General features: G+C 45.8%; 1 protein-coding gene across 2 annotated transcripts in view; it reads left to right on the top strand.

Moving 5' to 3' along the window:
- Positions 1-1,289: 1,289 nt before the first annotated feature.
- The window catches only part of LOC8028938, a 79,108-nt gene continuing 70,996 nt past the window's right edge, over positions 1,290-9,401 (top strand). Inside the window, exon 1 of one of the 2 annotated variants that reach the window (XM_029983534.4) lies at positions 1,290-1,470. The gene's annotated coding sequence lies outside the window, so the exon portion shown is untranslated. The remainder of the gene's footprint in view (positions 1,471-9,401) is intronic. The other variant, XM_029983533.4, reaches the window with a different exon arrangement.

Genomic DNA, 9,401 nt, shown 5'->3' with positions numbered 1-9,401 from the left:
TAAAATATTGTAATTATTTTGAAATCGCTGTTTCGCTGAGAAAGGGTTACTGTGGATTTTTGTTTTAGTGAAGGCAGCCATACAAGACAGAAAGCCTGCAACTCGCAACGATCGAAAAAGAATATAATGTTAAAAATTTGCGTAAGACCATGTTGATAAAAGTAAGCGTCAACAGGAAACAATAACCCGAAAAATAATTACTGTTTCTTATTTCCATTTGATGCATTGAGTTCTGTTACAGTCAATTTTTATGTTTTCAACTTCGACACATCCAATAACACATTTGGCATAAAAATATATATAACTGGGAGTGAAAATTTAGCAGGTGTAAAAACAGCACATGATATTAAATGTGTTAACAGAGCCTGGGTTCGTGGTGCGCGTGTTAAGGAATTTATTCTACACCCCCTTGCGTGTCCCGCATTTCGCTAGCAGGAAGGTGGTCACCCTGCGTCCAAGGCGTGAATCCGGGTCTTCCGCTCGTTGTTAGCCAGCAAGGGGAAAGCACCGGTAGCCCTTTCCCCTCTTTCAATAAAACGTTCGTCAGCGGGAGATTGAGGTCACGTGGACCGCAATCTTCCCTCTAAATTTAGTGGGGAAATCGGATTGGTGTTTAGGTCACGTGACATCAATGTCACGTGACCTAAACTCCAATTCAATTTCCCCGCTAAATTTGGCGGAAAACGCACGGACGGGAGGACAAAATTTGGAATTGGGGGTAGCGTTAAAAGGCATTTGACGCTTTAAAAGGAAATGATATAAAATAGAAGAAACTGGGAGATTAGGCGTGGGACCGAAGAACTGCCGAGTTCGCGGGCGAACGGCAGCGCACGCGTACCAGCTCGAGTGGTTCGTGCTGAGGCTTAGCGTGCGGGACAGCGGCCTGACATCGATCGTGCCGGCACTAGACCGCGGAAGCGCGGCCGCCGAAGCAGATACTTTCTTCTCGGCCTAGGATGGCTGACCCGCTTCTGTCAGAATTAGTCGTCACGGTGCACGGAGCACACGACCGCTCGGCGGAAGAGCGTGGCGAGCATTGTTTGGGAACGTGGCCTCCACTCGAGAGCACACTTATTGCACCTCCTTTGTCGGGCACAACACGTGTTTTATGGGCTCTCAACGCCCGCGAACATGTTCCCCGAACAACAGAAACGGAACAACACGAAACTAGGATATCAGTCGGCGAATCGTGAAATGGCGACGTATGAATTTTGGCGCTGACGAGTGTCATAAGCGAATTGGTGGACTCGTGGCGCCATCTTTCCGCGCTGACCCGCGACCGCGCTCTCGCTTGCTCTCGTTGCTGTCGCGGCTTTTGCCGATTTCGCTCAGTGGTCGTGCGGCAGCTGCGGCAGCGCTGACTGGCCTTGCGACTCAGCTGGTCCAACTGTCAACAGGCACTGCCTGGCAATTTAGGCGCTCTTCATTGTCGAAAACCTGCCAGGTTCAGCGTCAAGTTGCTCCGAGAAGGTGAGTGATCGTCACACCAAGGCCCCTCTTCCCTGTTTCGTCCAACGGTTGTTTTCGGAGGCTTTAAACTTTATTCTCGTTCCGATCGCGGCCATAAACCTAGGCCACGCGTAAAAATGATCAAACTGGTTTCGTTTCTGCGTGTCGTTCGGCCACTGACAAAGTGCGGCGACGGAACCGCGGAAGAGATCTCGCCTTGCGGTCGGCACATTCGACCGGTTTGGAGCGACTTTCACCGTTCCTGCAATATGTTCGCTCGTCCGGTGTCCCTTGTTCCACTTTGGCTGCCGTCAGCCACGGGGCCACGGATCGCTGAACGCGGGGAAAAGTTGCTCAAGGTCTTCGCTGCGCCAGCGAGTCTCGATCTTTTGGACGAGCCGGACACGCTCAAGATCCTCGCGCTTCGACGCATCGGGATGCGGCAGCTCGGACGCTTCGGCTCAAGCAAGAGGCATGTTCGCGAGCAACCGAAGAACAATTCGTCGGCAGTTCCGGTATCTCGACGTCGGCATCGCAGTCACACAGTGTGCATCGCAAAACTACCGGGATATTTTTAACGCACGCTTGACGGATGTTCACTTCCTTGTTGTCATACCGTTATGATTGTTAGATGGGAGCTCTAGCCGTGAGCTTTTTTGGCAGTCGCTGCGTTTCCTGCTTTATTTTTGTCTTTTGTTCTCAGTAAGAAAGGCTGGTTTCTCGGGTTTGTCGGCCAAGAGCACCTGGGGTCACTTTTTATGTACGCTAAACTTCCCTGCCTGACGGTAACCTCCAGTTCTTTGACCTGTCGTGGGCACGATATTCGGCTGTTCGTGACGCGGCTGATCGCACGAGGAAGTGTACCTTACGAGAATTCTTCTGATTGCGGGCACCTATTTGAACGGCGGAATATGTTCCGTAAATTAAACGCAACCTCTAGAAAGGAAACAGTTTTTTTTTTTCTTTAGCGCATGCATGTTTTTTCAGATATTAGCGCGACACCTTTTGTATTGTCACTCGATCTCTGGTGTGCTGAGACCTTGTTGGTTTTTTGAGTAGTACAGGTCTGCATGTATCTCACGATGGCCTTCATTTTCGTCCTGTCATCACACTATAATTATAGGCGATAAAGAGACGGGTCAATATTCACTGAGTCACGGGTTTTAGTCTGGAGGCCTTGGCCATTGGAGAAAAAGGAGAAGATTGCATGAGCACCTCGTCAATTACGGTTCACAAAAAAAAACAAAAAAAACGCCAGTATTTGTGGTTTGCCACACCCCGTTGAGTGGTAGGCTAAAAGTTTCTTTTTAAATGTGTTTAATGTGCCGTAGGACGAAGAAGAAAGGGCCTAGGCTGGGATGAGGAAAACGTAAAAGTCGGTTGTTGGTCAGCGGTGTGTTTGTCCAGTCCTTCTCTTCGTGTCCTTGTTTTTCCGTGTTCAGCTGACCTGATTGCCTCGAATATTCACGCTTGGTTTGAGGAGGGATGGGTCAATATCGAACGCAAGGTCAAACAGCTCGGGGTTGAAGCCCAATATTTGAATTGTGTTACATAGAAAATGATAAGTTTCTGCATAACACCTCGTAAACACACAACCGTTTTGCATTCTTTGCAGACAGGTTAATTATAGGTCTAAATCTGACTTCCTATTCGGTGCCCCACTTAAGTGTGCCAGTAATCTTGATCACATGATTTCTTCCAGCTGTCATGGAACAACCAAAAAAATATCACATGTTGGTGCTGGTTGTGTTGCAAGCTCTATGTCTGATTACAGGTCAGTTTGAAGCTGAAGGAAATGCATTGTGTGCGCATTCTTTTATGCTGGTGGCATTGAGACAAACCTTGAGAAAAGGAATGCTCGTGCACCAGACACAAGCAGCGGATACACTTTTCAGGTTAGTGTTGTGGTGGCTATGGGTGTTAACGGAACCCAACTGACCCAGGGACTAATGACATGTGCGTGGTTGGATGCTGAACAACTTTTATTCCAATGATAAGGTGCTTGTATACGAACGTTGGCGTGATACACAGCACCCTCTATATAGAACTGTATGGTCACATCTCTACAAAAACATAAAACCTTAAGCTCCCCACCAACTTTTCAAAGTTAGTAGTTAATAATTTGGCCTTCACTTATCTAATCGAACTCAACATGTCCAAGTAGGTGGCAGGGGCGGTTCCAAGGGGGGGGGCAATGGGGGCACCGTATAGGAAGCGAGATTTAGACCTATAAAACTAACAAAGGATTGCCAAGTCCAGTGCATAAGCCGGGGCAATCGTGAAAAATTTTGGCACATAAATTTGTGGGTGGAAAGCAACTTCTTGCTCAATGTTGCTTGCGCGAGCTTGTGGTTTGATCTCATGATTCCTTTGCTCTTCCGCAAATCAGACACTAGATCAGGGTGTAAGATAGACAGGTGGAGAAACGAGAGCCAAATGACCGACCGGATTGTGTCCCCTTTGGTTTTCTCTTTTTCTGTGGCGCCATCTATGTGGAGCACCGCGAACTCTCACTCCGGGTGGGCGACCGGTGGCGGCCGGCTAAACTGACGGAGATGATTTATCGTGGATTTTCAATAAAGGAATGTCGTGCTCTCTGTTTATTTTGCGCACTCTCCCATAAAGTTCCATGCAAATTCGATTCCAAATTTTTTTCGTCTCGCCGCAGCGCCATGTGTCGCAAATCGGGGGTACCCGCAAGCAGACGAGTACACAATCCGGTCACGGCGCTGTGGTAGGCTTCTGTGGGCCGTTTCCCCACCTGTCTATCTTACGCCCTGCACTAGATTAAGCTACAAGTTGGTGCCATTAGTATTGACAGCATTTAAAACTAACTATAAAACATAGTATGGCTCTATGTTGAGGGTGCGAACGCTGCTAATTTTTCATCTTGCACGGTTAATGACTGAAAGCAGAAACAATTTGTGTTTAGCAGGTTAGGAATGTCGCAGATTTTGTTATGACCGATGTTAAGCGAAAGTAAAAGGATTGTTAAAGGCTTGAGCGTGTTGGTGATCTACATTGACTTAAAACGAAAGAAACACGCAAGAGAACGAAACTGACGACACAGCTGTGTCGTCTGTTTTGTCCTCTTCTGTGTTTCTTTCGTTTTAAGTCTAAAAAGGATTGTTTCATATCTCTTTGAATGAAATCTTGCAACTTATATCCTGTAATTGTTATGTAACAGCAAACAATCAAATTAACTTTTATATGTTACCGAATAAATGTAGCAACCTTTGAACCACATTGTGAACAAGTCTGGTGTTTGGGGTGTACTTGAGCACAAAGAACTGGGTTCCGGAAAAAGTCTCCCCAGAGGAAAAGTCCCGGGAAAATATGTCCCCGGAAAAAAAGGCCTCAGGTGGAAAGTAGGAAAAAATGTCCCCAAGGGGTTCACTATCGCTGGGTTTTCCCCATTCTCATGGCCTTCGGGCGGTCCTGTCATTGTCCGGTCACAAATGACCTGACCCACCCTGAGGTAGAAAGGGAGACTGGAAGTCACACAAAGCAACCAAAGTATTCTATTGTGGGGTATTTTGGACACAGAATTATTGTTTGCCAAAAATAAATTATCTTTTTTTTTTTTTTTTTTTTATTGTAAAATAAACATTTATAACATTTTTAGCCAAAACCAAATTATTGTGTTTGGGGAAATTTAAGAGGCACTTGTGAACCATTTTCAAATAGGTAAAATGTGCGACACTGTTAACACGAACAAGCAATCGCTAGTTTTTTTTTGTTTTTTTTTTTTCTCTTTTTTTTATATAGAAACGAAATGTTGTCATCAAAGTTATTATAGGTACTGAAAGTGGTCATTTGGGGATATAATGCAGATGGGCAAATCTCGTTCCCACTAATACTCCTTCTAAGTAAAATGAAAATGCACCGATGTCGTGTTCGCGCTAACCGTGTCGCAATGTCTACCTCAGGGAATCGTCTATTTCCGCTCATTTGTTGGGGCCACAGGATGCCTTTTTTTCCTAAGAAGATATCACCGGACTGCCCGAAGGCCGTGAGGATCCGGGAAACCCAGACATATAGAATCCTTTGGGAACATTTTTTCCTACTTCGCACCTGGGGCCTTTTTTTGTCGGAAACACAAAGACCGTGGCAGTGCACTTCACACAGCGACGAGGGCTGTTCCCGGAACCAGAACTGACACTTTATAGATAAACCCTACCGGTTAAGAAAAGCCATACATTTCTAGGTGTCATCTTTGACAGCAAACTAACATTTCAGCCCCACATTTTGGACCTTCGAAACACTTGTTTAAAAAGGATGAATATTCTGAAACTTCTTAGTAGCACCACATGGGGATCATCACCAACAATCCCTCCTCAGAATTTACCACTCCCTCATCCGCTCCATTTCGGACTATGGCTCAGTGGTTTACGACTCAGCAAGAAAGTCCGTCTCTCAAAAACTGGATCCCATTGCTCACCAATGCATCCGTCTCTGCATCGGTGCCTTTCATACTACCTCGCTGGTAGAAAGCTTGTACAATCTGGCTAATGAATCTCCCCTGAGCATGCGCTGCGAAAAACTCTCACTCTCATATGGGATAAAGGCGGCTTCACTACCGGAACATGTAGTGTGCGAGAACATCACAAATCCAAAGTACCTTTAACTTTTTCCCAACAAACAACATATAGTTCCTCCGCTCGGCATACGTCTAAAAGCGATGCATGAGAAAGCAGGCATAAATTTTAAAACAGTTTCCAATTCCATCCAGGAGGGGGCCCCATGGGATAACTCTAGAACACTCTTTGACTTTGAAATATAGGAAAGCATCAACCCCACCCATAGTTTACCAACAGGCTTTTAACGAAATGCAAGTCGGGTACAAAGATTTTTTGGAAATATACATCGACGGGTCCGAGAGTAAGGAGAATGTGGGGTTGCATTCACTGCTGGGCTGAAAACTGGTCAGTATAGGCTTCCACGCAGTGTTTCTATTTTTACAGCAGAAGCTTTTGCTATCCTTGAAGTGTCAAAATCTGTGCAGGGCGGACACAATAAAAATATCATCATATTCTCAGACTCGCAAAGTGTTTTGCAAGCATTATCAAGCACTAAAACCCAAGTCCACGCACTCATCACAGAGATTAAAAGATTTCTCTTAGCACTCGACTCAAGGGACATACATTTAGTTTCTCGCTGGGTGCCAGGTCATATGCAGATCACAGGGAATGAAAGTGCTGATGCCGCTGCGCGAAATGTTCAAGCTCTTCACATTACCTTGATAAGCATTCCTAGGATGGACTTGAAAGACTTAGCTCACAAGCATACGTTGACACAATGGAATCTGTTATGGAAACAGCAAACCCAGAACCAACTCTACACAATCAAACCTCACACATACCCCTGGCCCCCCTCAGATAATCTATCGCGTTGTGAAAATGTTATCTTGACTCAGCTTCGTATTGGTCATACACGCCTTACTCACGGTTACCCGTTAAATTGCTCCGAACCCCCAGAATGTGATATCTGCCGTACCACACACTCTGCTCTGCATATCTACTCGTGCCCAAAGTACCCACGCATCTTAGACACCTGGTCGAACTCCCAAGATGGGACCACGCTCCTTTTCATCCGGTATTCCTTTTATCTGGTACTCCATTCGTTTCATTCGGTCAACTTTTCACACCTTTTATTTCTATCTGGTCTGACATCATTACTTTAAGGCCAATATAGTGGCAGTGACAAACTTTGAGATTTAACACATCCTTCACCATAGACTGGCACTCTTTGGCCCATAGGGAGCCCTTGTGCCAATAAACAGTAAATCAATCAATCAATCTGCCTTGGTTAACCTTAGAGAGGGTGAGGCATAGTTCAAATCATCCCCGGCTATCTTAAAGGACTCAATAATTTCTCGTCCTAGTCTATCCTTGTTTCTCCCAATGACTCGCATAGCTAGGAAGTCGGGCTGACAGTTTGAGCAAATGCGGTTGTGCTCCACAATGGAATGAAGGGTGTCACTAGATGCACGGGTCACTTCGAGGAAGTGCTTCCGGTGTTGAGTGTTGAGGCACCTACTGGTCTGTCCAACATACCTATCCCCGCAGGTAGAGGGAATGCGGTGCACAACCTTCTCGTCACAGGGGACAAATGGGATGGCATGCTGGAGGGAGCAGACTTTGGGGGCACTGTTATCATTGACCTTTTGGCATACTTGTTTCAGGCGTGTCTTGCACGAGAAAACAACAGAAGTACCATACCACGCTCCTATGGAGTTCAAATGGTGAGAAGTATTATGGACGTAGGGTATGGTGACTACCTGAGAAGTCCTCCTCTGGGAGACAGAGAGCTCGCAGAACCTAAAATAGATGAATGAGGGTGGTCGAAAGAAGATCTTTCAAGTACCCAGCCTTGAGGAGACGTTCTTGCTGTGTTGATATGCTGAACTGAACAAGTTGGACGCATAGCACGGGAGGAGAGAAGGAGGGGCCAGACACTTCCACGCTTGACCATTTTAGAGTGCAAACTACAGAAAGGGAGTACTGGATTTTTAGGACGTTGTTGGAAAGCCCAACATAAACGGGGCGGTAGAAGATGTAGACGAAGATCTAGGTACTGCAGACCTTAGTGCATGGAATCTTCTCTTGTAAATTTGAGACCTGACAAAGAGGACATAAAGGCGTCCACAATACAGCTAGAAGAAACCGAATTTGGGTGGATAATTGACCCATTGAGGAGGCATCATAAACGTCGGTTGCTAATTGAAAGAACTGTCCTGTCTGTCTGTCCCTATTTGTTTTATTATTTCGTGTTTCCAGTAAATTAAACAAGTATACAGGAAAATTGTGACAGTCTGCGACCGGCCTTCTCTTTACCATTGTCTTCAGGATTAGCGACTGTGCCTAAGACAAGCACGCTCAAAATAGCAACTTCTGCCCTGGGGCATACCGGCATAGCGCCTGTTTTCCTCCTTCACGAAACAACAAAATACCATGTGTATATCTGTCACAAAATGGGGCAAAACATTAATAAACATAAACTCCTGTATAAAACAATAAATTACTTCAAGGAAAAAGGAATCTTAGGTTCGGACCGGTGACAGGCGATAGGTCCATGCCTAGTGTGAAGTAAAAAGAAGGCAAAGGGACGCAGAAATAGAAAAAAACAAAACAAAAAGACAACGGAAATTTAGTTAAGGCAATCAACAGAACGCACCATGGAACTTCAGGCACTAAGGCTACATAGAAAAAAATACCCCATGAATTCTAGTCCGATAACGGCTCAGATGTAGCTGAAAACCTGAAGAAGCGTGGTACAGTACAGGGCACAAAAAGACAAGAACAGAGAAAAGGAGCATGCATGACACACAAGTGCTGAATTGCAGCTGAATTTGTACACAAGGGGAAAAGGAAGAGAATGTGCTGAAAGTCACGCTGTGCTAGGGCGTGTCGCACAACACCATCCAACTAACATGTCTTTGCGCCATAGTCTATCTAAAAACTAGGTTTCTATTTGAAGCAGTATCACTGATGGGTGGCTAATGCAGCGGTCCCCTAAGCTGTTAATATAATGCGCTTCCAAAATTTTGCGAGTCGTCTTGTCTCAATAATGTCCTATTATTGTTGCGCCGTTAAGGACTAGAGAACACGAGCAGGTTTTTCAATGTACAGGGAGACGTATGCGCACCGTAGAGTTTGGCGAACGATCATGCTCGAGAAGGCTGTCCTTCAATCACCGACTGGTTCGGCCCACGTAGCCTCTACTGCCTGTGGTGGTATTCTGTATACAAAGCCAGCTGAACCCGACACACAGAGGTGGCGTGGTGTTTCTGGCACTTGGCTTTTTTAAGGCTTTCCGCTATCCAGCGAACCTTGGAGCAGACTTGCGTCATTCTCTTGGGAGCTTAAAAATCATGTATAAATTCAGTTCCGAGTCGGCGCTTGCATGTCGTGCATGTTCCTTTTCTCTGTCCTTGTCTTTTTGTGCGCTGT

This window comes from Ixodes scapularis, unplaced genomic scaffold, assembly GCF_016920785.2.
Source record: "Ixodes scapularis isolate PalLabHiFi unplaced genomic scaffold, ASM1692078v2 PGA_scaffold2__306_contigs__length_199485367, whole genome shotgun sequence".
In the NCBI taxonomy this organism is placed as follows: Eukaryota; Metazoa; Arthropoda; class Arachnida; order Ixodida; family Ixodidae; genus Ixodes; species Ixodes scapularis.
The sequence above is the reverse complement of the archived record's forward strand: the minus strand, read 5'-3'. Positions and strand labels throughout refer to the sequence as shown.